Source organism: Ctenocephalides felis, unplaced genomic scaffold (genome assembly GCF_003426905.1).
Source record: "Ctenocephalides felis isolate EL2017-DRISC unplaced genomic scaffold, ASM342690v1 CF-g0.4_SCAFFOLD_01492, whole genome shotgun sequence".
Classification (NCBI taxonomy): Eukaryota; Metazoa; Arthropoda; class Insecta; order Siphonaptera; family Pulicidae; genus Ctenocephalides; species Ctenocephalides felis.
The window spans coordinates 51633971-51643762 of NW_020537646.1; the positions used below are offsets into that span (position 1 = coordinate 51633971).

Below are 9792 nucleotides of genomic sequence, written 5' to 3' on the forward strand. Positions count from 1 at the left end.
CGCGTCAAACAACGACTGCTCAACGTGCCGAGCTCATGATGTATTTGTTGCTGTTATAAGCTGCAGGCCGCATTATGAATTTTTCATTGTTTAATGCACCCATTATTAATTTTAATAACTTGCACTGCATCAAAATTGAATTAAAAACGAAGATCTTTAATCCAATGAACCTGGCTTTAGATACTCATCTTGCTATGCATTGCAACTAGTTATATCGTCAATCAATATAGATTTTAAATTTTTTTCAATTTTTAAAATTAAAATTTTTTATTGGCCTCGCTTACATGGAGCATTTAGCCACCTACAACATTTCTTTATTTATTCAACATTATTTTTAATTCTATTTCTTACTTCTAATTCTAATCAATTTTAACTCAACATTTCAAATTCTAACTCAAGACATTATTTTACTTCAAATACTTCTTATATTAATTCGTTTTTACTCATTCTTCTTTCTTCTAAATCCATCTTCTTCATTTTTCTACTAATGCTATTGCGTCTTCTTCTAATATTTTTTAGCTTGATACTATTTTTTTATTCATACATACTAAACTTATTCAATTACAATTCTATATTATCATATACAAATTCGTTATTACAATTTGTTATTTTATTAGGAAGTGCCTGGAATCGAACCAACGATCCTGGCATGTGAGTCGGACATGCTAACCATGAGCTATGTCCGCCACAATATAGACATAAATAAAAAAAACTAGTTGTAAGTAGCACTCTGCATCATGGCAAGTTGCATAAACTTTCCGATACGCATGCATAATCAAGAATTGCACATTTCATATCATCCATTTTTCGTTCTGAAAATGTATTTTATTTAATGTGAACGTCAACTGTAGTCAATAGTCAACTACATAACATCAAAAACATGCATATGCTTTGGCATAGATTCCGATTAGTATCGCACAAGTTCGCGACGAAATTATTTTTGATTATTTTTATAATTCAACCGCTTATCGTAGGCCTATAATATTTTAGTTTGTTATTTTAGACTCAAATTTATCATTATACAAAGTTTCACAAAGTTCGTAATTTTTTTCTACATTTAATTACGAAGGAACAGTTCTGCCCAGGGCCGGCTTTAACACTACCAGCGCCCTGGGCGAGATTTCTACGGCGCCCTTCACCTGCAATTCAAACCTATTTGGAAAAAAGAAAAACATCTAATGAAATAACCGTTTATTAAAAAAAAATATTATAAAAGATAACCATTAATAGAACCACTAATAGAATTTTACTTTTCTGGCCTTTCTATCAGCAAACTCTTTTATAAGGTTGTCGAAGTCGATGTTTTCAGCAATTTTGTTCTCAATTGACACAGTTGCTAAGTTTGTCAATCTAGATTGCGAAATCGCTGATCGAAGATAGGTTTTTATTAGCTTCAGCTTTGAAAAGCTCCCCACTAGCAACCGTTACAGGTATAGTTAATAAAATTCGCAATGATATCCATACATTTGGATACAGTTCTTGTAAGTTGAAATCGTTGATAAAATTTATAACAAAAATGGGAGTAACCACATTTTTATCAGGTGGGATGCCAGACTTATAAGTTCATCACATCACATACAACCATCTATGTCTGATTTAGAGTCTACAGTTAATTTTAATTGGAGATCACTACAGAGCTTGAGAAGGTCGCGTTTTTCTGGAATCTGTTTAATATTGTACAAAAAAGACCAATATTCCGAGTACTCATTTAACTGTTCGAACCTTTCATTGATTGAAATTAATGTTGTCCAAAAGACAGTTGAAAAATTCAACCTCAAATTTTTTTTCTGGAGAAGTTATAGGGTCATCGCGTGCAATTTCACCAGCTTGACGCTCAATTTCTAGTTCTTCAGCCAACTCCTTCGCAGTTAAAATAGCGCTTTTAAAGCCCGTATTTCTGTAGTCTTCCAAAAAATTGCCGCATTTTTTCAACATTTGTGTACATTTACCAAGATCCATATCTGTTGACTGTGGAGATTTACTTACAACATTTATTTGATGAAGTATGTCATACCAAACAACCAATGAAACTATGAAGCTGAAATCTTTTAGTTGTTCGGCTAGAATAGTAGCTTCATGAGACATTTGAACTTCAGTTTTCTGAGTTTCAAGAGCCAAAGTAATCAAAGCATCATGGATAGTACTAATTTGATAACGGACTACTGTAACACTACTTATTCTTGCTTCCCAACGAGTGTCACTGTGCTTTTTTATAGTATATAGTCCCAAGTGATCGGTTAGAATTTTCCATCGATGAACAGAAGCTGAGTGGTCTGAAATATCACCCTTCATAGCTAATCGCAAGTGCTCCTGCATGACTAGATGAAATTTGGCTAGTATTTGTACAAAGCCTAAGAACTTTCCGTTATTTGGCGTATATAGTTTGTCAGAAGTGCCTCTGAACGCCATATTGTTTTCGGCTAAATAAAGTGTGATATGCACCAATCTAGACAAAACATTATTCCATCGTTTTTTCTATTTTTAATCGTAGTTCAGCTTCGATCCATGAAAAAGTAAAACTTCTTATGAAAAGTGCTATTTTCATGATTTTTTAATATTTCAGACAAGTATTTCCAGTTGTTATACCCTTGAGATACTAAGTTCGACGTTGAGCTACTATCAAATAGTCTACAACAAAAACAATAAACTCGATCCTTAGAAACAGAGTAAATTAACCAACGGCGCTGAATTGTTTCATTGTTTGTAAGAATTTTTGTGAACTGAGAATTAGAGAAATGTCGGCCTGCATCATTCTACGGATAATCAATGCGAGTTTGCACTGGGCCACTAGTAATTATGTGATTAATGATTTTGCCATTTCGAGTGACTGGCCAAATGGCCAAGTTCGCTATCCCATGCGAATGAGCTGAGTTTGTTACGCTTCGCTACAATAACGCTTTTTTTTTTACCAAAACGTTAAAAGGACAATGTGTTTTGACAACAGACAAAAAAACGCTTAATTGAGGGAATTTACGAGACGACTAAGCAGACCTCGAACTATGAGCATCAGCCGAGGGGCGCCTGCAGCGCCCCTTTTTGCCGGCGCCCGGGGCGGTCGCCCACCTCGCCCTACCCTAAAGCCGGCACTGGTTCTGCCGATCTTTACCAGCTAACGCAATTCCCAATCAATGTTTTTCGAATATTTTTTCAAATTTTAAAATCGATTCAAAATTAGCAGTAACACTTATCTGCTCATTACAAAAAAACAGTTTGGAATAGCTTTCCAAATTTTGAAATCGGTTCACTAAGTTCAAAAATTGACTCACACACATATATCCTTTTTCCAAATTTGGTCTCATTTGATTCAGGTAAACTTGACACGTCGAGGAAACGTAACATTAGCTAACATGACATAAACTTCTTCTTTGGGAAGTTAAATAACAATTCTTAATTACTTTGAAACAATTATATAATAGTGAAAAGCGAGTTCTTTTTTTAATATGGAAATATAATTATCTGTAAATACCATTTTTATCGAATGATAAAGAAAAGAAATTGATTCAGATCTGTCTTTAAAAATATTCAACAAATAACTTAATGAATAATCATAAATAATAATATTTGCATGCATCATAAAGCTGTTATTGATTGATTCTGTTCTCTAAGTATTAGGAAATCGTTTTAGATATTAAGTTTTCATTAAAGCTTAGAACAACATTAACTTCCATTGTCTCTTAAGGAAGAAACTTGACCGATTTTGAGAGATAGCGATTTCTTTGATTTTAAACTAACGACAGTGGTGCATGGCATCGTGCCTTAAGGCAAATTTTTGGAACTTCCAGTACCGTAATTTAAAATTGTTTTAAAAAACTTCGAAAACAACAGATTTTTAAGAATTTTGAAAGTTTTGTCATTTGGACTTTTTTTAAAAAAATAGATTTTTCTGCGGTTTAGAGACGAAATATCGAACGTGTCGCATCGCAATCTAACTGTTAAGTATTATACATTTAATTTTGGTACGAAACCCATAGAAGTGTAAACATAATTTGTACTTATTAATAAAATCTATAACCTGAAATCAGGTGTTTTAACCTGAAAATTTGATGCACATACGTCTAATGTGTGTCAAATGGCATTTTTTTACTTTTCTAATGAATCTCAGAAACCGCTGGACCTTGAATTAACATTAACAGTTCAAGATATAAGTTTTAACACACATTTAAAAAGTGTGCATCCTAATCCAATTGTCTTGAACGTTTATTCCTATTAATGAAAGTCTGTTGAGCCATTTGAACATAATTAACACCTTATTAAACTGATTTTCACGGTAATGTTACAGAGAGACACTAATATTTTTCTTCTATATTTTAAATCTTCAAATACCTTTCTAAATATATAGATTTATTATAAATTTAATTTGTTTGATAAATTGATCTTTTGAATCATTTTTTATGGTTACAGTTATCTATTTCATTTTTCGTTTTCTTAAAAAATCCTCCATCGATTATAAAACAATAAATCAAAAATTTCCTTCAAAAAAACTTCAGTAATTATTAGTTGACAATTTAAAGTTTCACTAAAATATTGTAAATCGATTTCAGTTATTTTAAATTCATTCAAAATACATCAATCAATAATAGCGTTGATTAACAGTTAATTTCATTCATTTGTTCTAATAATTTTGTTTTCTTCCAATTGTGAAAATTTGAAATATATTTAGTAGTTTGCTATTTTTGTTAGCACATAGGACCAATTTGAATTTTAAGAAACAATACTGTTTGCATTACAACACATAACACGAATCAAACAGCTATGAAATTATGTTCAGTAAAATTCTCAGGTCATTCATAATTATAGAAAAGTAGTTTTTACAATTGTATTCTTTGTCTTCTTGGATGTAAGATTTTACTACAGATCCAGTGTCTTATTTTTATTTGTAAAGTGGCTTTGCGTAATAACAGCAACATTATTCAATATATAAATTTATTTAATTTAAAATGCAATATATATAATTTTATGGTACATTTTTACATAGATAATACAGCACATAACCTTGATCTGGTATTTCGTCAGAGTTGGAATAGATATTTATTCAATTTATCTCTTGTAAAACTCAATTCACTTATTTATTTACAAATTTTTTATTGTTTACATCTTTTTCTGTTGGTCCTCTTTACCCCACATGTAATCTTATATAGATGTTATATAAAAAACTGTTGAATCTGGCTTAAATTTGTCAATACATCATATAAAACAATTAAAAATCGTGTACTTATTAAATATATTAAGGTATTGTAAACTAAACACCAGTGTTCACAACCAAAAAACTAACAACGAAACTAAAAAATACTTTTGTAAGGGATTTTCAAATATTGCCGTTTATTCTTTGAAGCAACGTCGTAAGAACCAAGATAATGGCTGGTTATACATCTTTCACACTTTGTTTTCAAATATTGTTGTTAAAAAAATCCTAACTTACCTGTTTTTGAGATATCAATGGTGGTCTTTCTAAACCGCCGTTTCATTGAACTGCGCTTTACCCTATATCAAACTTCTTACAGATCAATTCGACCATATTCAAATATGGGAAATTTTATTCAACTTGTTGCTTGATTATTTGCTACTTAATAAGCTTCTAAAAAGTGTTTTGCAGATTCTTAATTCGGATAGATAAGTCTGAATCAAAGTGTGTGTTTTTCTTCGTTACGGCTCGAATAGAAGACAGGGTCCACATTAAGTGTAATTATTGTCAACGTAGAATTTTATGCGAGGATAATGCCATATGCATATAAAATATTCATGTATGAATTTAATCTGTGCATAAAATTCGCATATCAATATAAATCGCGTGGCACATGCGCGTTTGTGTTGGGCGTGACGACCTTATGCTCTCGTATGTATGGACCAAGAACAATCCATTAGTTACATATTGCACATTGCGTTAGTTCGTGACCCCACGTACGCCTATTGTCATCCGAAATACCATGTCTGTAATTATAAGGCGCATGTATTTAAATTTAATTTAAAAATATACAGCTTAGATTCGAAACAATCACTGAGAAAGTGAATACAATATCATTATTAGTCAATTACTTATTGGTGTTTTTATATATTGGTGAACTTATATATTTGACTATTACGTATATTTCAAACATTTATTAACTTCCCGTAGGATAAGTTATTGTAATGGGCCGAAAATCGAAATTGAAAATTTTTACATTTCTCGACGTTTTGAAGGTTTCTGAACATTTTGGCATACCTCAGAAAAAAATGGATGTGTGTGTGCGTATGTATGTATGGATACAATTTTTCGTCCACGTTTTCGGGCGCACGGATTTGAAATGGTTCAAAAAGCATTCGATTACTATTGATAAGGAGATGTGCTGATTAGTTTTTGGCAAAGGCAGGTCTAGACGTTTCGGAGATACGGAGCAAAGAATGTAGAAAATAGAAATCAAGTTTTTGAGCGATCGGAGCATCGGATTTGAATGATTCAAAAAACATTAAATACGCGAAGAAGTGATGATTAGTTTTTGGCAAAGGCAGGTCCAATTGTTTCGGAGATTCAGAGCTAAATGTGCAAAATATGACAGTTTTTAAGAAAACTAAGCGTCCGATTTGAATGATTCAAAAAACTTTCTGCTTGCTTTAACAAAATAATTGCTTTTAATAATTTAACAATTTTTTTTTCAATCTTTTTTTTTCAATTTTTTTTTTCTATATCGGAACTAATTCAGATTGTAATTGTAATTCTGGCTTAAGTTCTAATATATTTTAAACAAACATTCTCAACTTTGCAATTCAGTTTTTATAATATATTTTATTTATAATTTTTATAAATATTAGGCAATGTTACAGTATTTATTCATAATAATGTAATTGAAAACATTTAATATTCCTCGAACATTTCCTTACGGTACGGGAAGTTCCAGCAATTTGCCTTAAGGCACGATGCTATACACACCACTAGTTTTAATATATATTGCGTAATCTCATATTGCCTCTTTCATGAGTTTTAGATAATAATTTAATAATAAGAATATTGCAACTTTAATAAAATTCAAGAAAATAATATCAAACTTATCAGTACACATATAATATAACTGATCATCCGTAGAGTAGTGCGCTACTTAAAGGTCCGGAGGTAAAACGCCATTATCTCCAACACGAGCAAAGTTTCGATTTTTTTAATGATATTATTTTAAAGTGGAGAGCAAAAAATGTGTAACCAGCCATTGAGCAATGTTGAATGGTTTATGATATCTAAATATAACTTTCAGGTATAAGTTATTTTTAACTTCCCGTAGGGTAAGTTATTGTAATGGGCCGAAAATCGGAATTGAAAATTTTTACATTTCTCGACGTTTTGAAGGTTTCTGAACGTTTTGGCATACCTCAGAAAAAATGGATGTGTGTGTGTGTGTGTGTGAGTGTGTATGTATGTATGGATACAAATTTTCGCCCACGTTTTCGGGCGTACGGATTAACCGATTTGAATGGTTCAAAAAACATTCGATTCCTATTGATAGGGAAAAGAGCTGATTAGTTTTTGGCAAAGGCAGGTCCAGCCGTTTCGGAGATACGGAGCAAAGAGTGCAGAAAATAGAAATCGAGTTTTTGAGAGAACGGAGTATCCGATTTGAATGATCTAAAAAACATTCAATTAGTAATGATTGGGAGAAGTGTTTATTAGTTTTTGGCAAAGGCAGACCCAGCCATTTTGAAGATACGGAGCTAAATATGTAGAAAATGGCAATTTTTGAGAGAACTAAGCGTCCGATTTAAATGATTCAAAGAACTTTCTGCTTGTCTTAACGAAATAATTGATTTAGGAAAAAAAAATTTTGTTCAAATTTTTTTTTTTTTTTTTTAAGTTTTTTGTATATTGAAAATATTTTAGATTTTATTTTTAATTCTGACTATAGTACTAATATACTTTACAAATAATTTCAACTCTGCAATTCAGTTTACATAATTCTTATAAATATTAGACAATTTTACAATATTTATAATAATCTATTTGAAAGCATTCAGTATTCCACAAACATTTCGTTACGGTACGGGAAGTTCCAGCAATTTGCCTTAAGGCACGATGCCATAATTGCCTCAAGACCGAATTCCACTTACAGCTAGTTTAATTGTTTTATAAGATATATTGTCATTTTCAAGTAAGATTTATAATAATAGCTTACATTTAGTTGTAAGTACAATCTTTACACTGGCAAGGTATAAACAATAAGAAAATAGAAAATAAAAGAAATCTTTTAAATGTATGTTTATCACTGAAAAGGAATATATAATTTCAATTTGTTTTATATGTAATCATATGCAATTTAAAGCCTCCCCCAGACTAATATAATATGTAACTATTATATGTCCCATTTGCTTAACTTCGCCATAAATGCAAATGTATTTTTGAAATTGGGATATAAAAAATTTCGAGCAATATATATCATATGTAGTATGTAAATTTATAATAAAGATATGCTCTATTGAATCATTTGCTCGGATAGATTTGGATAGATTGAATCATTCTATTCGCGCAGGTTATGCGGAACAAACATGTATGAATAAAAATGTGTTATTTAATTTATGAAAACAAAATATAACATGTTTGGCAAATAAAATCATCCTTGTGTTCAAATTCCAAAGGTATATCTTTTAAGCAAGGTACTTTGTCTAATTATACATTTTTTGGAATTTGCTTACTTTGCTTCAGGATATAGCTATATATATATAGCTATAACTGTACAATTCAAATTATAAGAAAATTATCTTGAAGTAGCATTTCCACAGTTAAAAACTGACTCTGGCCTTTAAATTTGATTAAGATTTAAGTTGATTTTACAAAAACATTATTTTATATACGACGAATCGAATAATTTTATAATTTAAAGTTATTTATTATTTACTGTTAATTTACTGTGATCAATAAAATATTATTATACTAATCATCAAATATAACAGATAGGTGAGGCCGGGTACGGTTGTGCCTGGGTACGGAAGTGACAGTCGTCATAAAAGCAAATCTATACTGATCTTGAGATGGGATCCAAATGGGAGAAAGATGAAGAATGATTGTTCGAACAAGTTTTCATTATTACTTTCAGTCAGTACCTTACATTAACATCATCTGTAGATGGCATTGCCTTTGAAGGGTCAAGTCAAAAGTAAATTTTTATGTTCGAAATCTTTTAATCGTAACTGTTAATTTTATACAGTTTTTTTTGTTTTGAGTTTGACATCAGTAGTTATTTATCAGCAATTACGTTTTGCTTAGATAATTTACCTCAGTCATAATAATGATTTGTTTTCAAAAACGTGCGTTGGGTACGGTTGTTACAAATTTTGGCGTATGGTTGTGACATGTATTTCTTGTTCTTTATGGTTGAAGATTAAACAGATGAACAAATCTAACTTAACTATGTCAAAATATGAAATAGGAGGGAAAAGGAATATTCAATATAAGAAAAGAAATATTTCACAAAGGGTTTTTGTTAACTTTGTTTAAAAATTTATGTTTTTTTATTGATATATTTTATTCATAAGCTTTCTTGGATGTGCTGAAATATTGGAATATCTTTTGAATATATTTAATTGTATGTAAAGCATTAAATATAAAATAAATCAAACCCTAAAATTGATAATAAACTAGTTGGTTTGGTATTTAGCCTTGAGGCAAGTTACATGAACTTCCCGATATGTGTGAATAATCGACTTAATCAATAAAAAATAAATTCATGTATGATTGATTAGAAGTATTCCGAGTGGATTTATTACACATAATTGAAAACGATCGAACACGTTAACTCGAATTTTCTGAAAGCAAAGTTTCACAAATCAATAATTTTT

General features: G+C 30.6%; 1 pseudogene; it reads right to left on the reverse strand.

The window, feature by feature from the left end:
* Positions 1-1235: 1235 nt before the first annotated feature.
* Positions 1236-2409, reverse strand: LOC113369816 (annotated as a pseudogene).
* Positions 2410-9792: the final 7383 nt, after the last annotated feature.